This window comes from Phycodurus eques, chromosome 2 (genome assembly GCF_024500275.1).
Source record: "Phycodurus eques isolate BA_2022a chromosome 2, UOR_Pequ_1.1, whole genome shotgun sequence".
Classification (NCBI taxonomy): Eukaryota; Metazoa; Chordata; class Actinopteri; order Syngnathiformes; family Syngnathidae; genus Phycodurus; species Phycodurus eques.
This window is the reverse complement of record NC_084526.1, coordinates 35,878,080-35,900,357: the sequence shown is the minus strand read 5'-3', so window position 1 is coordinate 35,900,357 and position 22,278 is coordinate 35,878,080.

The following is a 22,278-nucleotide window of genomic DNA, read 5'->3' as shown; positions in this document are numbered from 1 at the left end:
TCAACACTGTGCATAGAGGGGATGGGGCACTGCTGACCTCGACTCGGGACGTTGTGAGTTGGTGGGGAGAATACTTTGAAGACCTCCTGAATTCCACCGACACGCCTTCCCATGAGGAAGCAGAGTCTGGGGTCTCTCAGGCGGGCTCTCCTATCTCTGGGGTTGGGGTCACCGTGGTCGTTAAAAAACCACCTCGGTGACCTGAACCCTCGAGAACCCACCTCAGAGTCCCAAGACCCAATCACGCCCTTCCAGGTCTCACTGTCATCGCCGACGTTAGCATTGAAGACCCCCAGCACAATAAGGGAGTCCCCAGCGGGAGCACTCTCCATCATCCCCTCCAAGGACTCCAAAAAGGGTGGGTACTCGGAACTGGTGTCTGGTGCATAGGCACAAACAACAGCCAGGACCTGTTCCCCCACCCAAACGCGGAGGGAGGCTACCCTCTTGTTCACCGGGATAAACCCCAATGTACAGGGACCAAGTCGGGGGGCAGTAAGTATACCCACACCTGCTTGGCGCCTCTCACCGTGGGGAACTCCAGAGTGGAAAAGAGTCCAACCCCTCTCAAGAGGACTGGTATCAGAGCCCAAGCTCTGTGTAGAGGTGAGTCCAACTATATCTAGTTGGAACTTCTCAACCTCGTACACCAGCTCAGGCTCTTTCCCTGCCAGAGAGGTGACATTCCACGTCCCTAGAGCCAGCTTCTGTAGACGGGGATCGGACTACCAAGGTCCCCACCTTCAGCCTCCACCCAGCTCACTACGCACCCAACCCCTTTGGCCCCTCCCACAGGTGGCGAGCCCATGGAAAATAAGGCCACAGGACTTCTTCAATTATTGTGATGTAATTAAATGGCTCCATGGTCCCTGCTATGATAAACATGAGCAACAGAGAATGACAAACATGTCATGATGCCACTATGCTTCACTGTCTTCATAGAGTACCTTGATTTGACTTCCTTGTTTGTGGTTATCTGACAAACTATATGCAGCCCCTAGACCTAAAAAGAACAATCTTGCTTTCATAATTCCACAAAATATTTTCTTTTTAAACCAGCAAGTATACAGTAAGTTGTAACCTCCTCAACAAGTTGTTTTTTTTTCTTGAAGAAGATGACAAGAGAGCAGAAGGCATAGTTCAAAAAGCAAAGAAGAAGACGTCAGACACATATGAGACGGTGTTACAAAACATGTAGGATGACAGCCCTGGTGACAATATTTTTCCACCAGCAAAGAAGACTGGGACATACGGTGGAAAGATGGTTACATACACTGCGTATATAAAAATACACATATGCCTTTTTTCCTCACCGTTGGACATGAAATAAGACTTAAATTGTTTTAGGTCAATTCGGATGACCAAAACTATTTCTGCTAAATGCAAGAATAATGAGAGAATGCTTTTTGGGGCATTTTTTCATTACTTACTTCAAAGTCAAAAGGTTACATTCGGTAAGATTAATATGCCTTTAAAAAATTTGTGAAAACCCAGACGATTATGTCATTTCTTTGGAAGCTGCTGATTTTTATTGACATTTGAGTTGATTAGAGATACATCTTTGAAGTTAATTGAACTAGGTACAGCTGAAACACACTGCTTCTTTGTGTAACATCGTGGGAAAGTCTAAAGAAATTAGCCACGATATCAGGAAAATAATTGTGGACTTGCACAAGTCTGGTTTATCCTTTGGAGCAATTTCCATATGCATGAAGGTTCCACGATCATCTGTTAAAACAATTATATGAGAGTATAAACATCATGAGAATTTTCAGCCATCATACCTCTCAGGTATGAGATTGGTTCTGTGTCCCAGAGATGAACGTGCTATTGGTCCAAAATATCAACCCAAGAAACAATGCAAAACACCTTGTGAAGATGCTGGCTGAAGCTGGTAAAAGTATGTCATTATCCACAGGGAAAAAAGTACTGTACCAACATGGGCTGAAAGGCCACTCTGCCAGGAACTACTGGAGGAACTGGTGCACTTCACAAAAGAGATGGCATCTTGAGGAAAGAACATTATGTGGAAATACTGAAGCAGTACCTAAAGACATCAGCCAGGAAGTTAAACCTTGGGCGCAAGCGGGTCTTTCAAATGGACAATGACCCGAAGCATTCTGGCAAACTGCTCATAAAGTGGCTTAAGGATAACAAAGTCATTGTTTTGCAGTGGCCATCAAAGCCCTGACCTCAATTTGGGGCAGACATGAAAAGACATGTGCAAACAAGGTGACCTACAAACTTGGCTCAGTTTCACCAGTTCTGTCAGGAGAAACGGGCCAAAATTCCTGCAAATTATTGTGATAAGCTTGTGGAAGAATACCCAAAACGTTTGACCCAAGTCATTTAATACAGTTTAAAGGCACTGGTACCAAAAACTAATGAAATGGATGCAAACCTTTGACTTTGAAGAAAGTAATGTAAAATTGTCAAAGCAAAATCATTCTCTTATTATTCTGGCATTTAGTAAAAAGAAATAAATTTGGTAATCCTAATTGACCTAAAACAGGGAATCTTTAGTCTAATTTAATGTCAGACAGTGAAAATAAAAAAGCATCCGTGTCTTATGATTGTGTATATAAACATCTGCTTTCTACTGTAAGTGTGGAGTATTTTGTTTTTTTATTTGACTGCAAATGGGACATTGAGTCAAGATCTCCAATTCTAAATTTAAGTGTGGAGTTTCTCTTTTTATGTCTGTGGTGGGTCTCTCCCCTGGGGGTGCTCATAATAGGGTTGTTGCCAGGTATGACTGGTGAACGACTGTCCTGCCTTTCAGCCGATCATTCACCTGCCTGGTGGCAAAACAGCTCATTAGAGGCTACGTTTCCCATGAAATTAAGCAATCTTTTGGGGAGAGCTATCAGGACATTGTTGTAAATAGACGATAGGTGATGCCATAAACTTCCTCCACTGTTAAGAGAAGGCCTTTCTAACATCAAAACATCTCTTTTGCAATGGCGACCTGGCTAAGAAGGCAGTAAGTTAAACAAGTCCATGTCAATCACATACAAATTTATTTCAGTGGATTATTTTCAACTCTCCTCTCAAAAAGATAAAATAAATACAGTAATTAAATAAATCAATTTAGTTGTGCAAATTCTAGGTCACATTGATGGTGGAAAAAGTTATAAAATTATTTATTTTGGTCGAAATTCTTTATATATATATATATATATATATATATATAAAAAACAACAACTGGCATTTGAGCAGTGATGTGTAGACTTGTTATACCCACTGCAGCCTTGTTTCTGTTTTTGTAATCTCTTCCTGGTGTTCCTATTGTGTTGTTTAACAAGTGGAAACAAAATAGTATACAACCATTTTTAGGAGCTAAATTTACCTTAATTTGTTAATTTACAGGTGGCACAGTGGATGACTGGTTAGCATATCCGCCTCACAGTTCTGAGGACCCATTTTCAAATCCGCCCTCAACTGTGTGGAACTTGCATGTTCTCCCCGTCCGTGCCTGTGTGGATTTCTCCAGGTACTACGGTTTCCTCCCACATCCCCAAACATGCATGGTAGGTTAATTGAAAACTCTAAATTGCCCATAGGTGTGAAAGTGAGCGTGACTGGTTGTTTGTTTATATGTGCCCTGCGATTGGCTCGGGACCAGTTCCGGGTGTACCGTGCCTCTCGCCCAAAGATAGCTGGGATAGGCTCCAGTAAGGCCACGACCCGCGTGAGGACAAGTGGTACGGAAAATTAATGAATGTTATTTTAAAAAAACAAATTTAGAACCAAAGATAACTTTTGAATGACTGTGAATCTACACAGAAACATTGATTCAAGATAATTACCCTTCTTGCAGGGAATGCAATAAGTCACCATGACGTCAGATTATTTTGTGGGGTCTTGCATGCATGAATGTTCATTTTGGTTTTTGCAATGTACAATTTCGATGTACAATTTGCAATGTACAATTTCTGACATGCAAAAAGTACAAAGAGTTGACAGTATTTTTATATTTTTTGTTTTCAATAATTGTTGCTATGTTTCAGGTGTATGTATCTGTAATTGTTTGTACATTTCTTTCAGAAAGAATGTGATTAGAGTGATAACCATGATCATTTTGAACACAAATGTGACATTTTGCACATCACCTCCGCCAGAGCTTGTCTTCACCCTGCTCAGGCTAAATTCAACATCTTTCGGGTCCTGTTACGCATGCTTGGGCTCCACCCTCTAACTCTGCAAACGAGACATGCATGTGATGTGCCCAGGAGAAAGCACCCTCCAGGACCGGTATCACACTGCAGCCAGCCATGTTAGTCTACTTGGTCCATGTTTCATACCATTTCATGCCATTTGATCTTTAGCTCACAGATGCCAGCAGTTGGTAGATTCTATGCAACACATAAGTGAGGCAGCTCTTACAGTATTGCCCAAATAAAAGTTCTGTGATTCTAACCCAAAAATATTGAAGCAATTGCAGTTAATACAGTAGTTTAAAAAAATATAATAAAATAAAATGCTGACATTTTGCTGTTTGTTTTTTAAACAATGTAATATTCAATTTTCCTCAATTCAAGGTAAAACCAATTAGATACATTTGATTTGGAATATAAATATGTGTATGGAACATCATAATAAGACTCAGGATTTACTCCCTTATTTAAAAACACTGCCATCCCCCTCATTCCTGGGGGCCCTCATGTAAAAATGATTATGGGTGCAACTTCCTGTGGGACATTTACGTATTTCTAACTTTTTTGGTTCTCCAGAGCGGTTTATTTAGACCTTTCCCCCCCCCCTTTCTAACGATTATCAGCCCCCGTAGCATTTAATAATGTCCTTGCGCAGCTCGGGATCTCGCTGCACTGTTTGTGGTTGTACTAACAACAAGAACAAGTTGAATCTGTGGCTACAAGAGCAATATTTTGAACACGCACCCCAGCCGGACAAAGACAGAATGTTGTTCTGAGAATTGGCACAGATTCAACCAGTTACTCAGTAATGAGGGATCCAGAAGGATGTCATGTGGTTGAAAAGACCACCTACATCGTTGTACGTGTGCTCCTTTCATTTTGTGGACAAAAGACCCACGGAGGTACAACGCACATCCTACTTTGTGGTTGGGTTATGAGTAAGTCAAACCATTAGAGAAGAGACGCCAGACACTCAGGAGGATGAAGAGCAATGTCACAAGAACACCAGTTAAGATTTCATGTGTATGGAGGACACAACACTGTAGTACTCACAGTAATTGTGAAAAAAAGTAACTTTCTGAACAGTTCGTATGTGATGTGCATTTGGATGTCTGTATTAATATAAAAATGCCATCATTTCAGCACGGATGTAACAAATCACGGCATAAGAATAATGTATTCTAGTATTAACATGATGAGTCAAATTTTATAGACAACAAGGATTAGAACTAGATGTGTTTTTTTTACTTCTTCCTACTCCCTTTGAAAATGTTAACTGCTGAACGAAGACTTCTTGATGTTCTTTTCTATGGAAGTGTATTGCTGCCACACCGGAAAAAAATAAAGGTTCAGTAGCACGTCATAACATGAAACTTATCATGTTATATCGTGGTAAGTGATTTTATATACTCTACTGTACTATACTGTTTATATGCTGTATATATACTGTATAAATATATATATTATATGTGTGTGTGTGTGTGTGTGTGTGTGTGTGTGTCTAGGGCTGTCACTAGCAAATCTTTCTGGAATCGATTCTCCTATTGAATATTGATCGAATAATCAAATAATAATTCACTCCCCACTATTACTAAAGAACAAAAACTTCACTATTAACATACATATTATTCTGATTCATGAGGGATGAACTTCAGTCCTTAAACTCCATATGTTAGTTCTTAGTGGATGGTATTAGCTGTACAGAATTTGAGACAGCTAAATGCTAAACGCTAAACAGTTAGGATTAGTGCACTAGCGATTAACATTTTAGGTATAAAAAAACCCCACTAAATACCAATTAGTTCACTAATATTTTGTTATATATATACTATATATATTTTTTGTTATATATATATATATATATATATACTATATATATATATATATATATATATATATATATAGGCACGGTGGCCGACTGGTTAGAGCGTCAGCCTCACAGTTCTGAGGACCCGGTTCAATCCCCGGCCCCGCCTGTGTGGAGTTTGCATGTTCTCCCCGTGGCTGCGTGGGTTTTCTCCGGGCACTCCGGTTTCCTCCCACATCCCAAAAACATGCATTCATTGGAGACTCTAAATTGCCCGTAGGCATGACTGTGATTGCGAATGGTTGTTTGTTTGTATGTGCCCTGCGATTGGCTGGCAACCAGTTCAGGGTGTACCCCCCCCCTCCTGCCCGATGACAGCTGGGATAGGCTCCAGCACGCCCGCGACCCTATTGAGGAGAAGCGGCTCAGAAAATGGATGGATGGATATATATATATATATATATATAGAGAGAGTATATATGTGCTAACCAGTTTTTCCAGGTGCTGCGGTTTCCTCCCACATCCCAAAAACATCCATTTGTAGGTTAATCGAAGACTAAATTGGTGTGAATGTGAGCTTGACTGGTTGTTTGTTTATATGTGCCCTGCGATTGGCTTGTGACCAGTTCAGGGTGTACCCCGCCTCTTGCCCGAAGATAGGGCTCCAGCACGGCCTCGACCTTAGAGGATAAGCGGTATGGACAATGACTGTATGTTCTGAACATAAATGTATGATCAACATACAATATAGTTTGCCGTCTCTTCTGTTCCCATTCTTCTGCATGTGGCTCAAGCGTATGTTATGCACATGATCAACTGTGACTGAGAATGTACACATTAACATGCCGAGGCCACAGGAGACATGGCACTGAAAGCATTAATAGAGTGACTGTTTCATAGAAAAGGAGCCCTGATGTGCTTGGGGAATCGCTCTGCTGAAGCTGACTATGCAGACTCTGTAGAAACCCTAGTAACACATTTATATGTATTTGATGGATAAATCGGTTGGACTTTACAATGAAATTGAGTATAGGGCTCACATGTTGAGATATGCAATCATCATCTATGACATGTACAGCCACCCCGTCGTACAGCAGTTAGATTTCTCATCATTTATCACTCATGCGCACACTGCAACTACTCAGCGGTTAACAGAGAGTGTGCAACATATACCCAAGTGCCCTGAAGAAAGACAATGGGCGGAGGAGGGAAGCGTGTGGGCGAGGGAGAGAATGCACATCTCCAATAGGACAAAGACAGGGTGGGAAAAGGGCAGCTAGGAAAAAATATGTGGTGATGACTGTCATCAGACTACAACATGAAAAGATGTTGGAGGCAGCAACAAATGGCATCAGGTGAAAAGTAAAAACAAGGGGGGGGGGTTTGTTAAGCTTGATTTTTGGGGGGAAGTGAAATTGTGAAAGTTATAGGGATGTACAGGGCGTCTTTCGTTTGCAACGGAGTTCCACTCATACAACACTGACGTAAAAGTCCCTAATTAAAGAGTCATCCAGAATAAGCTTCCAGGAGACCGTACCCTTCCCAGTCAACCAAGAAATGGAAATCCCTGCCCCTGGGCCTCACATCCAGAATGCGTGACACCGTGAAGGCAGGTTGGTTGTCAATGACACGGGGGATGTACTGGTGGAGACAGGTTTGAGCAGAGACACATCAAATGTTGGGTGGCTCTTGAGAGATTGAGGGAGCTTCAACTGACGGACTGATGATTTTAGTGATCGGAAAGGGACCAATAAAGCTTCCTGTGAGCTTATGTGATCCGGTCTAGAGAGGTAGGTCGCAGGAGGAGAGCCAAACCGATTGACCCACCTTGGAAACAGCCGTAGGGGAGCGATGCAGATCCGCCAACTGCTTGTTTCTTTCGGCTGACCAAATAAGGGCAGCCCTGACGTCCTTCCAGATGGATTTTACCCAACTTAGATGCTTCCTCACCGAAGGAACCGCCGCAGTGTGCTCCTGTTCCTTAAAGAGGGGTGTTTGGAAACTATAACAAGCCATAAAATAGACGTTCCTGTTGCGGAACTGGTGAGGGAGTTGTGGGTATATTCCACCCATGGGAGAAAGGTGCTCTAGCAGGTGGGCTTGTGTGTAGCCACACCACGCAGCCTTCAGATTTTGATTCGTCCGCTCCATCTGGCCGTTAGATTGCGGATGGTAACCAGAGGACAGACTGGCTGCTGCGCCCACCGCCTTACAGAACTCCTTGGGAAGAGAACTGTGGACCTCTGTCCGAGACTATGTCGATGGGGATGCCGTGGAGCTTAAACACGTGAAGGTCTAGGACAATAGCGCTATCAAAGGCAGAGGGTAACTTGGGAAGGGGTACGTAATGGACACACTCGGAGAAACGATCAATGATAGTAAGAATGATGGTGTTATCTTCAAAGGGGGGTAGGCCGGCAACGAAGTCCAGGGCGATGTGGGACCAAGGGCGGCTCGGGATGGGTAAGGGGCGCAGCAGACCAGCTGGGGGCAGATATGAAATTTTTCCTCGGGCACAGACGCAGTAGGCTTGGATGAACTCCTGGGTGTCTTTAACCAGGCTGGGCCACCAGAAGTGTTGTTGTACGAACTGGATGGTACGGGTGATTCCGGGATGACAGGTAAGTTTGGAATGTCAGAGCGTGCCGAATTGGGTACTAAAAGCCGGTCAGGAGGTCCAGTCTTGGGATCCGGTTGGGTTCACTGAGCCTTTTTTACCACCTGTTCAATCTCTGAAGTGGCTGCCCCAATGAAGCAGGAGGAAGGAAGGATGGGTTCCGGTTGCAATGGGTTTTAGGGGGTTGAATAAATGCGAGAGAGGGCATCAGGCTTGCCGTTGCAGGAACCAGGGCGGAAGGAGAGGCTAAAGTTGAAGCAGCTGAGAAATAGAACCCAACAAGCTTGTCAGGCGAGATTTTTGTGGTTGGTCCATATGACGAAAGGAGAAACAGTCCCCTCTAGCCAATGCCTCCATTCTTCCAAGGCCCAGACGATGGCCAGCAGCTCATGGTTCCCATTGTGGTAATTCCGTTCGGATGGGGAAATGCAACGAGAAAAGAAGGCACAAGGATGTAATATCTGGGATTCGGGGTCCAGCTGGGAGAGGACTGCCCCCGCACCAGTGTCAGAGGCGTCAACTTCCACAACACACTGGCGGGAGGGGTCGGAGTGTCTCAGGATGGGGGCCCTGGTGAATAGTTCCTTAAGGCGTTTGAATGCTTGGGAGGTGGCGGGGGTCAAATGGAATGGAGAGCTGTTGGATGTGAGACTGGTGAGAGCAACGGTCACTTTGCTGTCAACACGGATGAATCGACGGAAGAAATTGGCCAAGCCTAGGAAACATTGCAGCTCTTTGCGGGTGGAGGGAATAGGCCAGTTGATGACTGCTTGGATTATAGCTGGGTTTGGTTGTAACTGTGGTTTGTCAATGATTTATCCCAGGAAGTGTACAGAGGAGAGATAAAATTCACACTTTTCCGGTTTCACAAAGAGGCGGTTCTCAAGTAGGCGTCGGAGGACTTAGCGGAGATGTTGGTGATGTTCTTTGGGGGAGCGGGAGAAGGATATCATCTAAATAGACAAAGACGAACCGGTTGAGCATGTCGCGGAGGACGTCGTTAATGAAACTTTGAAAAACTGCGGGGGTGTTGGTCAACCCAAAGGGTATGCATGACAAGATATTCAAAGTGTTCAAAGGTGTATTGAAAGCAGTTTTCCGTTCGTCCCCCTCTCTAATGCGGATGAGATGTTATTCGTTGCGCAGGTCCAATTTGGTGAATATCTGGGCATCGCAGAGGGGATCAAATGAAGGGTCATTAAGGGGCAGCGGGGATTTATTTTTCACAGTGATGTCGAGTTCCCGGAAGTCTATGCAGGGTCGGAGAGTGGTATCTTTCTTTTCAATGAAAAATAATCCAGCCCCCAGGGGGGAGGGGGGAGGTTTAATGAGTCCAGAAGCAAGAGAGTCACATATATAGTTTTCCATAGCCTTCTCAGGGCAGGAGAGATGGAAGAGGCTGCTGGAGGGGACAGGGGGTCGTGAGATGGCAATATCTTTACTGAACACTGGAGAGAGGTCGTGGTATTCTTCCGGACCCTGGGAGAGATCGACAGGTGTGGCAGGTGGCTGAGGTTTGCTGGCAGGTGGAAAGGATGAGAGAAGACAAAGGGGGTGGCAGAAAGGACTCCACCCAGTGATAGACAGGTGGGGCCAATCGATGGCAGGGTTGTGTTCTTTAAGCCAGGGGATACCGAGGACAAATGGGGTCTCAGGGGAAGAAATAACAAAAATTTGGATGGTTTCCCGGTGATTACCTGAGATGAGCCTGAATGACATTACTCTGAAAGAGGGGAGGGGAGAGGTGGAGGGAAAGAACAGTGGGATCTGTTGCTCATCCATGCTTTGACCTTCAAAAGACCTTCATCAGACAATAACAATGTGATTGCCTTGGTTACCTCTCGCCTCCTTTAGCGTTGTGTGTGTCTCTCTCAAGTGTTTTTCCTTTAAAACTGTTCAACATGCAAGTGAAAAGTACAATTTAATTCCCGCATTTTCACGACCATAAGGTGCACCATATTAAAAGGCACAGTCTCAGTTACGGGGTCTATTTCTGTATTTAACACATACATAAGGCGCATATTATTGGGCGCAGGCATGGTAAAACATACGCTATCTTAAAACCTACGGTAGCATGCATGCACGCTAAAACAATGTTTTTTAAAAGGCAGCGGGAGCAAAACTGAGTTCGGTTGTACTTTATTGAAGTATTTATTGCACTCAGTTGAATGGTGACTGTAAAGACGCTTCTCCCAGCTGTTCTTTGCTCATTAATCCATTGCTCGAGTTGGTCTTCCAACTCCGGCCACCTCACCTTGTTTCCGTGTTTTGTTTTTCTTTTTTTTCCGGGGAAACTCGACTTTGTCTTCTTGACTTGGCGAAGCTTGTTTTCCTGCTTCCTCCACTTGCGAACCATGGATTCGTTGATCTTGAATTCTCTCGTGGCTGAGGCTGCTCGATTCCCATGTTCCTCCGCGCGACTAATAGCTTGCAGTTTAAACTGTGCTTCGTAAGCGTGTCTGTTCGTAGGTGCCATTTTCGTGGGTCCTTAGCCAAACCGATGCACATACCGAAACTATATACCTACTGGGGGCGTGTCTTTAGCGTCCTCTATTAAGCGCACCCTTTCTCCTTTACGTCCGCATGCTGTCCTCAGTCACGTCCGCCTTCCTCTATATAAGCAGCGTGTCGGCAGGAAATGCTCCCAGTCAGTCAAGCGGAGCGCTCGTTAAAGTACAACATTTACAGATTTTGGAACTTGGTACACACACAAGGTGCGCCACATTATAAGGCGCCCCGTCCATTTTGGAGAAAATATAAGACTTTTAAGTGCGCCTTATGGTCGTGAAAATACGGTAGTTTAAACGGTGCCATTTGTTGAGTGACGAGTGATGAGTCATCCGTCCAGGGCAATGACTTTCTTAGGGACCTGAAGGCTTTTGCAATCGGGGCCAAGGATAAACGGGGAAACGGTCATGCGGGAGGGAGAACTGGGAGAAGTGTTGGTCTGGCTCACCACAGCGATTTACGTTCATGGGGAGCCCTTTGTTTTGATTTTAAGGAGCAGGTGGCAATGAAATGGCCTGGTTGTCCAAAATAGATGCATAACCGTTGACTGAAACGGCGCTGACGTTCTAGTCTTGTCTTTTTGAGTTGCATGGGCTCCTCCAATGCAGTTGGGGGTGATGAGGAGGCGGCCGGAATAACTAGAACTTTAACTAAATAACCGGAATGTGCTAAGCTGCGTGCTCTAATCCCTTTTTCATTCGCTCTTTCCCGTAGGCGATTGTCCAGCTTGATAGCTAGCGAAATAAACTTATCGAGTGAGGTGGTCTCGTCCCTGGCTGAAACCTCATCTTTTAGCTGCTCCAAAAGTCCCTTAAAGAAAATACCTCTCAATGCGGCGTCATCCCACCCACACTCACCCACTAGAAACTCTATGGAATAGGAAGCGACGGAACTAGAGCCCTGAGTGAGAGCCAGGAGGCGTCGTGTGGCTTCCCTGCCCTGAACTGGGTGGTCGTAGAACTTCTTAAGTTCGGCCGAAAAGGAGTTGAAGGAAGCAAGTACTGGGGAGGAATTATGCCAGAGCGCGGTTGCCCATTCTGCATAAGAGGTTGGTGATGAATGCGACTTTGTATTTATCAGTTGGATAGCTTCACGGTTGCAGACTGAATACAAGGGAACAATTTAAGAGGAATTGGCCACATGAACCCAAGTCCCCACAGTAAAGTTCAGAAGGAGGAACGTAAGGGTCTTTGTACGGGAGGAGGGGTTGGTCGGAGGCTGCGGGCTCGGAAGGAATACTCATGGGAGGTTTCCCACAGGCAGGTCGTTCCAAAGTCGAGGCGACCAGAAGGCCTTTCATCACCTGATGATTTGAGGGCCTGGGCTGGCTCAAACGTAGTTAAAGGTTCAGTTATAGCGGCTGAAATAAGTTTTAACACATCACCTTTTTTCTCACAAAATATTCTTCCAAAGGTGCTATTGACCTGAAAATTTCAATAAATGTTAGGAACAACCCAAGTAATCCATTCATACAAAGAAAGTACAACAAAGATCAGAAATTAAGTTGTATGTAAAAATGTGAAATGACACAGGGAAAAAGGTATTGAACACGTGAAGAAAGGGAGGTGCAAAAATCAATAATCAAACAGCAATCCAGCCCCTTGTCAGTGCAAATGAATATCGGCTGGTTCAGTCCTAATTGATGGTCTACAATAGCCAAGGTATGAGTCACGACACATCTCATGATGGGTAAGAGCAGAGCTGTCTCAAGACCATCGCAAAGTAATTGTTGCAAATTGTTGCAAAACATAACAATGGCACTGGTTACAGGCGCATATCCAAGCTTCTGAACATTCCAGTGAGGGTGGTTGGGGCCATAATACGTAAGTGGAAAGCTGGGGGAATATAGTCTGGTCTGATGAGAGGAAAATTTAACTGTTTGGATGCTGTAATACACACCACGTTTGGAGGAGAAATGGCACTGCACATCACCCTAAAAACACCATAATAACAGTGAAGTTCTGAAGTGGGAACATGATGGTGTGGGGCTGCTTTTCAGCAAATGGTACTGGTAAACTTCACATTATTGAAGGAAGGATGAATGGGCAAATGTTTCGAGACATTCTTGACAAAAAATCTGCTGTCATATTTGAGGAGGAGGAAACTGAAACAAGGCTGGACATTTCAGCAGGATAATGATGTAAAACATACTGCCAAGGAAACTCTCAATTGGTTTCAAAGAAGAAGAAAAAAAGCTGATAGAATCGCCCCCAAAAACAAAGGCTTTTGTACAAAGTATTAAATAAATACCAGTTGGGGTATTCAATACTTTTTCCCTGTGTCATTTCACATTATTACACACAACTTAATTTCTGATCTTATTTGTTCTACTTTCTTTGTATGCATCGATTACTTAGGTTGTTCGCAACATCTGGTGAAATTTCCATGTGAATTGCAACTTTGGAAATATATTTAATGAGAAAAATGGTGACGTGTTAAATACACATATAGGCCTATATGTTCCATCACCTGATGATTTGAGGGCACGGGCTGGTTCATAGGTAGTTAAAAGTTCAGTTATGTAGCTCGGTGCCAGGACATGCTTTAAAAGTAATCAATGACTCACAGTAACATCTTTAAAAGTAATCAATGACTCACAGTAACATCTTAAAATCAATTCTGAAAGCCTAGCTGCCGCATTTTGAACCAGCTCGAGGCGAGAGAGTCATTTTTGACTGATGCCTGAGAGGACTGGGTTGCAGTAATCTAACTGAGAAAAAACGAGGGCATGAATCAAACCTTGGAGCCCAGGTTTGGTAAATCTTGATTTTTTTTTTTTCCTGGCCACGGTAGACAGACAATGTCTGCCAACTGGCCTGGAAACGCCACAGGATCCCCCCGGAAGAGCTGAACAAAGTGGCTGGGGAGAGGGAAGCAGCTGCCCACACGACCCGACCTTGGAAAAGCTGAAGTAAATGGATGGATGGAATGATGGAAGGGTCATGATGAGAGTGATGATGATGATTATTTAAATTTGATTCCACACATATGCATTAACCCATCATTTACCACTATGAATCTACGTATACTCAAAACTAAATCTGCAGATTAGGTAGAAATGGATGTTACTCTTTCATTGGATTTGTCTTTTACCACCACTGAATTTTGCACTTCTCACTACCACAACTCACCCTCTGTTGTCCCCCTTCATTAACTCCAGTACTAACCTATCTCTTATCCTTACTCAGGAAGAAATCCACTTGGGGATTGTGTTCAGCTAACAGAGCCTAGTGTAGTTGCATCAGGATGTGCAATGTTTGAACATGGCCTTGTTTGATGCAAATGACACAAGGAAAAGATAGTATCGATAGTCTGTTTGATTGACCAGAAGATTTTAATGGTTAGATTTTTTCAGGGTCTTTTCACGCTGCTTTGTTTCACGGTTCCTTTTTTATTGGCCAGAACAGTTAGAGGGTATTAGACGGCGCAGCAATATAATTCCTCAACATCAATAAAGAAAGTACAGCCCGTGTCCGAGGTCACCCGGCCAAGCCATTCCATCTTATGTTTCTTGTTCTTTAATTCCCTTCAATGCTCATTCTATCTAATGACGCAGAGCCATATGAATTCACAATGTGGTGTATTAATCAGAACTCTGGGCACAGCCTCACGCAAGGAAGTCACTGCAATAACTCTGCAGGGAGATAATTCTGGTTACCAATTTGTTTGGAAGGAAAAGAAACAAACTGATACAAAAAAAATAAATTCATAAATAATTTTTGAGGAAAATGCTTACATTTGACTTCTGAATCATATTTACTGCTGTAACAGTATCGTTTAAAATGCATTAAAAACACATTTTATGTCATTCCCCTCATGGGCAAAATAAAGTACGTCAATCCAACTATCATTGATTTTTTGATTTATTTTATTCCCCCATCCATTTCTTGCTTCACATACCACCATCACAAGGAATGGCATGTTAGTACCATTCAAGTGGAAATCTTACTGATGCCTGGCCACTTAGCCTGTAAACAAAATGTATCGCTCTGCTCTGCCAACAAGAAATGGAAACAATCTATTGTTTTTTTTTTTTTAATATAAGTGTTTAACTAACTTGTCTGTGTAATGTCCCATGACAACCATGACTGAAGTTACAGTGTTTCTTTTCATCATACATTGTCTTTTCCGGGGAAACCAGAGTGGATAAGTGACAATTGCAATATCAAATTGCCAAATAGTTTGGATGCATTTTATTAACACAGACTGCATTGAGTAACTAGTAATAGCTAGTAGTAGCAATGAGTTAAATTGAAAAGTATCATCCATATTTAAAATTTACAGATGACATAGTCGAGGAACACCAGCATGATTTTTGAATTTCTGTTTGTTAAAACAATTGCCATGCTTATTTAAAAAAAACAACTAAAGACATTTCTTTAACTTTACAGTGAGGTGAGGGGTATTGAGAATCTCCACGTGGGTATTAAGCAGATGGTAAATGGCTCAAGCTAACACACTGGTTTTGTGTGAGCTCATTCCCCAGTGAGTCATTGCAGAGCAGGATAAACTACAACAAAGAAGTGAAAGTTTAAAAATGCAGATCTGTTGATGTTGTTAGGATAGAAAGAAAGATGCCTGTGTATTGCCCGCTGTTACCTACCTAAACAGGCTGACCCTGCTTGCCTGGAGCAGCCTTCTATGTTTGCTCAAGGTCTTAAGTGTTTGGAATTTCTAAATCTCACACATCGTTCCCACTGAGAGAATGAAGACCTGGGTGGGCATCAGCACCAGTTGCTTGGCTGATGAGGTGGGCCGTTTGAACTGAGGGGCCAACGGATGGAGCACGGGGAGTTGATGGGAGTGAGGTCAGCTTAGGGGTCGTGGGGAAAGGGGCAGATACGGGTCAGTGTTTGCCCAGCTGTCTCCTGGGGAGCTGGAAAGGAAGTAAATGGACAGAGCTGGTTATGGATAGGTTTTAATGCACAATTTATAATGTTGTTTTCTCAGAACTCGCCTTATTTGTTTGTCTGTCTTATGCCAAGATTGAGCAAAAATTACTGTGTTGAGACAATACGATACAAAAGTATTTGGTCATGTGATAACTGCACCTACAGAATGTGAAAATGCAAGAACATATACCCATGAAGTTAAAAGCTTCACCAGATGGCAAGCCGTGAAAGATTTTAGAGTCTGTCTTGGTTTTGTATATCGTCCATTCATCCAGATCAACATTTGTCAGATCAGAGGTCAATGATGTTGGTCATGGGAGACGACAGGATGCCTCACTACCTGTGTTCTAGTTCATTCCAAAGGTTTTGAACTTGAGATCAAGGTTTTGTACAATTTATTCATTCATTCATTCATTTTCCGTACCGCTTATCCTCGCTGGGGTCGGGTCGTGCTGGAGCCTATCCCAGCTGACTCTGGGTGAGAGGCGGGGTACACCCTGAACTGGTCGCCAGCCAATCGCAGGGCACGTGTAAGCAAACAACCATCCGCACTCAAATTCACACCTACGGGCAATTTAGAGTCCTCAATTAACATACCATGCATGTTTTTGGGATGTGGGAGGAAACCGGAGTGCCCGGAGAAAATCCACACAGGCACGGGGAGAACATACTGGATTTGAACCCGGGTCCTCAGAACTGTGAGGTGTGGTAACTAGTTGGCTACCGTGCCGCCTGTACAATTTTTACTCCACCAAAATGATCCAAACATGTCTTTATGGACCTTGCTTTGTGTTCACTTTTGTTTGTGGCAAAAACATTATTATTATTATTTTTTAAATAAGAATAATATACAAACGTGTGACACGAGCCCTTCACTGAGGCTGATGGGTTTATACTTATTCAGTAAACCCCCTCGCCGATGCATGAATCGCCATTCGCAAATTCACCTCCATAAACCCCCCTCCATCGCGGGGGTTACGTTCCAGACACCCCTCGCAATAGGTGAAAGTGATCAGTGATATACGTAGAAAAACTAAATTCTATATTTTGTAACTTTAAATTGTTTTGTCTTCAAATGCACTTTTTAAACAAAATACACATTTAAACACATAATATATTGAGAGAGAGAGAGAGAGAGAGAGAGAGTGCAAGAGCAATGGATTAAAAAAAATAAAATAAAATAAATTAATTAATAAAACATACAGTACAAAAAATAAGGTGTTTGCATCCCATAGAGACTAACCGTGCTATCAATTGTCTTAGCTGTTTTAAAAAAAAAAAAATTGCACAATAATAATTTTTAAAAAATAATAAAAAAACACGAAATAGCAGAATCGCAAAGCGTGAACCGCAATATAGCAGGGATTTACTCAACTCGCAAATTTTTATGCAGAACATAACTAAAACCATTTGCTCAAAAACGCACAGATTTGCACCTGTCCGCATGTCTTTGTGCTCTTTCTGTAATGCCCTGACATGCCGCCAAAATGCCCGGCTCCTTCTCAGTCTTATGGTAAGCGACCTAAGTGCCAGAAGAAGGTTATGATGCTTCATGTGAATATAAACTGCCTGGATATGATCAAAAGAAGAAATAGTTATGCGGCAGTATCCCACCATTACAGCATGAACAAGAGCACTCTATGATGCATAAAGAAGAACAAAACAGCGACAAGGAAGTCCATAGAAGCTAGCATTTGCGGTAGTGCTAAGACGGTTACAATTGTACAAGATAGGCAGTGTGCCTATCTAAGGATGGTGTCTGCCTTACAGACTGCAGGAAGAAGAGCATCCATGGGACAGCAACATCATCGAGGAGAAGGCAAATAAACTGTACCAGCAGTTTGTTTCGCTATTAGTATTGATGTTTTCTATGCAGAGGAACAGTGGAGGTTGAAGGTCAACCAGCATGGTTGTGTTGGTCACTGTAGCACATCCAGGACTCTCAAGCAGACCAAACTGGTGCCGGTCATACACCTGTGAGCGGAACCTTGAGTTATAACTGCATAATGCATTTTACTACAGACAGAGTAGATCAATGTGACATTAGGATTCAGTCACTATCCTGGAGCTGATGAATACTGAATCATTTTCTGTCAGTTTTGTGGACACTACTGCAATAATCCACAAGTGAAAACAGTGCATTTGGTACATGTCATATTAAAATGGACAGGACATTATCACATGGAAAATGCAAAAGGCATCCATCCATTTTCTACATCAAGTCCTCATTTGGGTCGCGGAAAGTGTTGCCACAGTTACCTTGAAAAAGTAACTTAGTTACTTTACTGATGACTTGAGTTCAAAAGTAACTACGTTAGAAAAAAACTACTTTTTAGTTACTTTCTGCAGCTGCCATGTAGCCGGAATATGACTTATCCACAGTGCAAAAAAAGCATGAGCTTAAGCATACCCATTACTTGGTAATGTACGCCACACAAGTTACAGAATGATGTCATCAACTTGAACCAATAACTTAAATATTAGTGTACTTGAAGCCACATTAAATAAGCAACGTAGTGCAGACTTGACATGCCAACAGTACAGTAAGTACGTAAATGTAAACAAGCAAACCATTCTCAGTACACTTCTCAAAAGACTCTTAACAGACAGATACATAGTGTGTGTCTGTGTGTGTGTGGGTTTTTGCGTGCATGTACGTAAGCATAAACACACACACACCATTGCTCACACCACAGTAATTTTGATGCGAAGAGCAAGAAAACGTTTTCGCTCCCAGTGACAAGTTTAATCAGCTCTTTTAACTAGCAAAGCTGTGGGTGATTGACGGCGGGGGGGGGGAGAAGCACTTCCTACGTGACGTCAACGGTGCAGCGCGTTTAACAAGCTCACAGTCCGGACTCCAGACGAAGTTGAAAGCTCTTACTTTTCATTGTAAACAATATTTAAGGTAAGTATTGTAAGTCCTTCAGTGAGTCAGTCCTTACCTCCATGACCGATTTATGACCGCACACTTCGGTATGAATAATTAATAATTAACCCACAATACTTTGCACGGTTAACACGCCAGTAAAACTATTCTTCATGTAAATAAATAAGTAAAGTAAAGTAAGTAAATAAAAAAAGTAACAACAATCAAATACACTTTTTACCATGAAAAATAACATAAATAGTGTGGCAACAGTGAAATCGTGCATTTCTTTGCTCTTTTATGGTACTGAACCGTCACTGTGCATTGTGTAATAAACAGTCACTTCCAAATCACTTTTTTCTGTTTGTTGGAAAAAAATAAATAAATAAATAACAGAGTGGTCTCAGTTAAATTATTCTGCACAGCTGGACTGCTCTTTGTTTGAATCCCCAGCTACACATTAGCACTTGGAGAGCGACATAAATGATGCAAAAGTAACGATTGTTGGTTTGAAGAAGTAACTGTAGTCAAATTACTTTCCCGGGAAAGGTAACGTGTTACATTGCTCATTACTCAAAATGTCGGTATTTTGGAATTGTAACACGTTACCGGCATCACTGGTCGCGGATGACTGTTGGTGATGTAGAGTACACCTTTGACTGGTTGCCAATCAATCAAAGGGTAAAATCAACCAGTGTCAGCTTCAATGAGCTTACCATGCATCTTTTTGGAATGTGAGAGAGAGCCAGAATGCTGCCCCAAAAAAACCTAAAAAACAAAATGCCATCAGCCCTACAACAGGAGAAACTGCAGATGAAGCTGTACACCATAGGGAGTGACTATTTTACACATCACACATGGGCGCAACAGACATACTCTTGTGATTGACTGGCGACCAGTCCATGGTGTACCCCGCCTCTCGCCCAAAGTCAGCTGGGATAGGCTCCAGCTAACCAGTGACCCTAGTGAGGATCAGCAATTTAGAAAACGGATGGATGGCAACAGAAATACTCAGTTGTGCAACTGCATGTATCTTAAAATGAGGCTTTAAATTTCTTCTGACTCCATTCCTTTGACTAGTCTTAAAGACTGCTTCCATTGCATTGGGACTGCTTCCATTGCATTGGGATGATCAAATACTGAGAAACAATATAAATAATAATATACAGATGATGGCCATTTATCCTTACAGTTATCCTACTGTTACAGTTTTGAGTCATGTGGAATGACTGCATAGCGCACAAATTGCATCATCATGCTAACAACAGTGGGACTGCAGCACCCATTTCAAATCTAGATGGCACAGTGCATTTTAGGTTTGAAAGATGAGTGGTGATGAGAATGGCACGTATGTATATATATGTATCCGTACACAGTATATAAGTCTGCATGGTGTTATCGTAGCTACTGCTGTGTCTGACGAAGTTGTTGAATTCAGGGGAGCTGATGTAGAGGGGAGGTGAAGGTTACGATGGCTACCCCTTCCCCAATAACTACCATCCCCACGTTGGTCTGGTCAGTGTCCTTCGTTACTATTGACAGATCACTCAATAACCATTACTCTCAACTGAACATGATGTTGGCAGACCCCACTGGGTTGCTATCACTCGATCAATAGATGATCATATAAAATATCAATGCGATCACCGAAGGGATTTATTCGTATGAAGATTGCAATATTAATTCAATGAAAATCCATCATTTTTCATCAGGAGAGATTACAAAAATTTTTCTGTGTTGTCATAACATATCAAACAATGACCCCCCCCCCCCCCCCCCCCCCTCCCCTACATATTCAGTGGTATATGGAAAAGGGTGTTTAAATTTAAAATGTAATTTTCTTATCATTGATGCCATTAATCACCTTTATTTTTGTCAACCTACAAGCACAATACAGTGAGCATGCTTTCAAGTATTATGAAAACACTCTGCACACAGTCTTTATGTCATGCTGGCGAAAGAAAGGTATTGCCCCCAGTTGGTCAGATAAAGTTACTGCAGCAAATAGCGGGTTGGTGTGTGTTCACGTTCAGGATTTTTCTTGAGCTTAGCTGTGATTATTTATTGATGCTTATTTTGGTAGTTTGCAGATAGATGGAAAGGTTATTGTAAGTGTGTGTACATGTTTGTGTAATTGGTCTTTTATTGGTGTGGAGCTGTACAGTATCCGATGAGCATCAGGTCATGCTGCAGTGATTGACTGTCTTGCCATGTATTGCTGACGAGGGTGCAGTTTCCTTTACTCGGTCAATACAAACAATCCCACATCTCACTGGTAAGAACCACCCCAACTCACACACATTCCCAACATACGCTCGCACACAACTATAATGTGTCCCTGAGCGATCAGTCATCCATTGCTGCATGCGAAGGCTGTCAGAGAGACATGCGCTTTCTCATCTCGCTACATATGTCTTTGTCACATCGCTTAATACCCTACAGCTACCTCTTCTGTTTGCAGCATCTCAAAGCTTTGAATGGATCATTTTGGACAGTGTGTCCAGAAACTCCTGCATTCAATCAATAGCCGAGGATTTGTCAACATTCCCCTGAGAGAGGCTGCTTCTTCTCCCAGTCTGAGTCTGTAGACTTAACCCTTCCCGTAACTAGGAGATGCTTCCAATCAGCTAAACAATGAATCAATCCTATGTTGGCATTGATTTTTGTATTTTATTTGTAATTTGGTTATGAACAACAGAAAAACAATGGCCAAAGACTGTTCTAGCTGGGTTTTTCAAACGATGTAGAAAGTGACATTTTAGTATGAAGGCAGGGAATCGGTCAAAGGTGATCACTCCGTAATTACAATCAAATATAACTTTACTGTGCAATGTTCCACATTGAAATTAAAACTACAAATTCCAAATTATGGCTTCAAAAAGATTCTGTTAGTGGGCTACTTGTCACGATTAGGGTTTTTGAGGGCGAGGAAGGCAAGGCAAAAACGTGGAGGACCAAGTGCAGGGAAGCAGGGAGGCAAGGCAGGAGTGCGGGAGTCTCCAAAAATATTTAATTCCCAAAAAAGGCAAACAAGGAACATGGAAAAAGCAAACTAAAAAAAGTCCCACAACTGATCACCAAAGTAACAAAGAAACACTTGAATGAACCTAAAACTGGAAACAAAACATGACTGGTAACTAAGATGTGGCACAGACAGAGACAATGACACCTAACAACGACAATGACCCGACAAGAAGTGAAAGAAACCAGAGAACTAAATACAAACAGGCAACGAGGAACACCTGGACAAGACACGAGCGGCTGGAGGGAACTGATTGGTTGACACTAGGTAGGTTGACGAGAACAGGTGGACACAATAACTAAATGAGCACACGACATGAACAACATGGAACACAGGAAAACATGAAACAAAACTAAACACAGCTCAAACCAAAACACAGACCATGACAAAACTGATACTTTGGTTT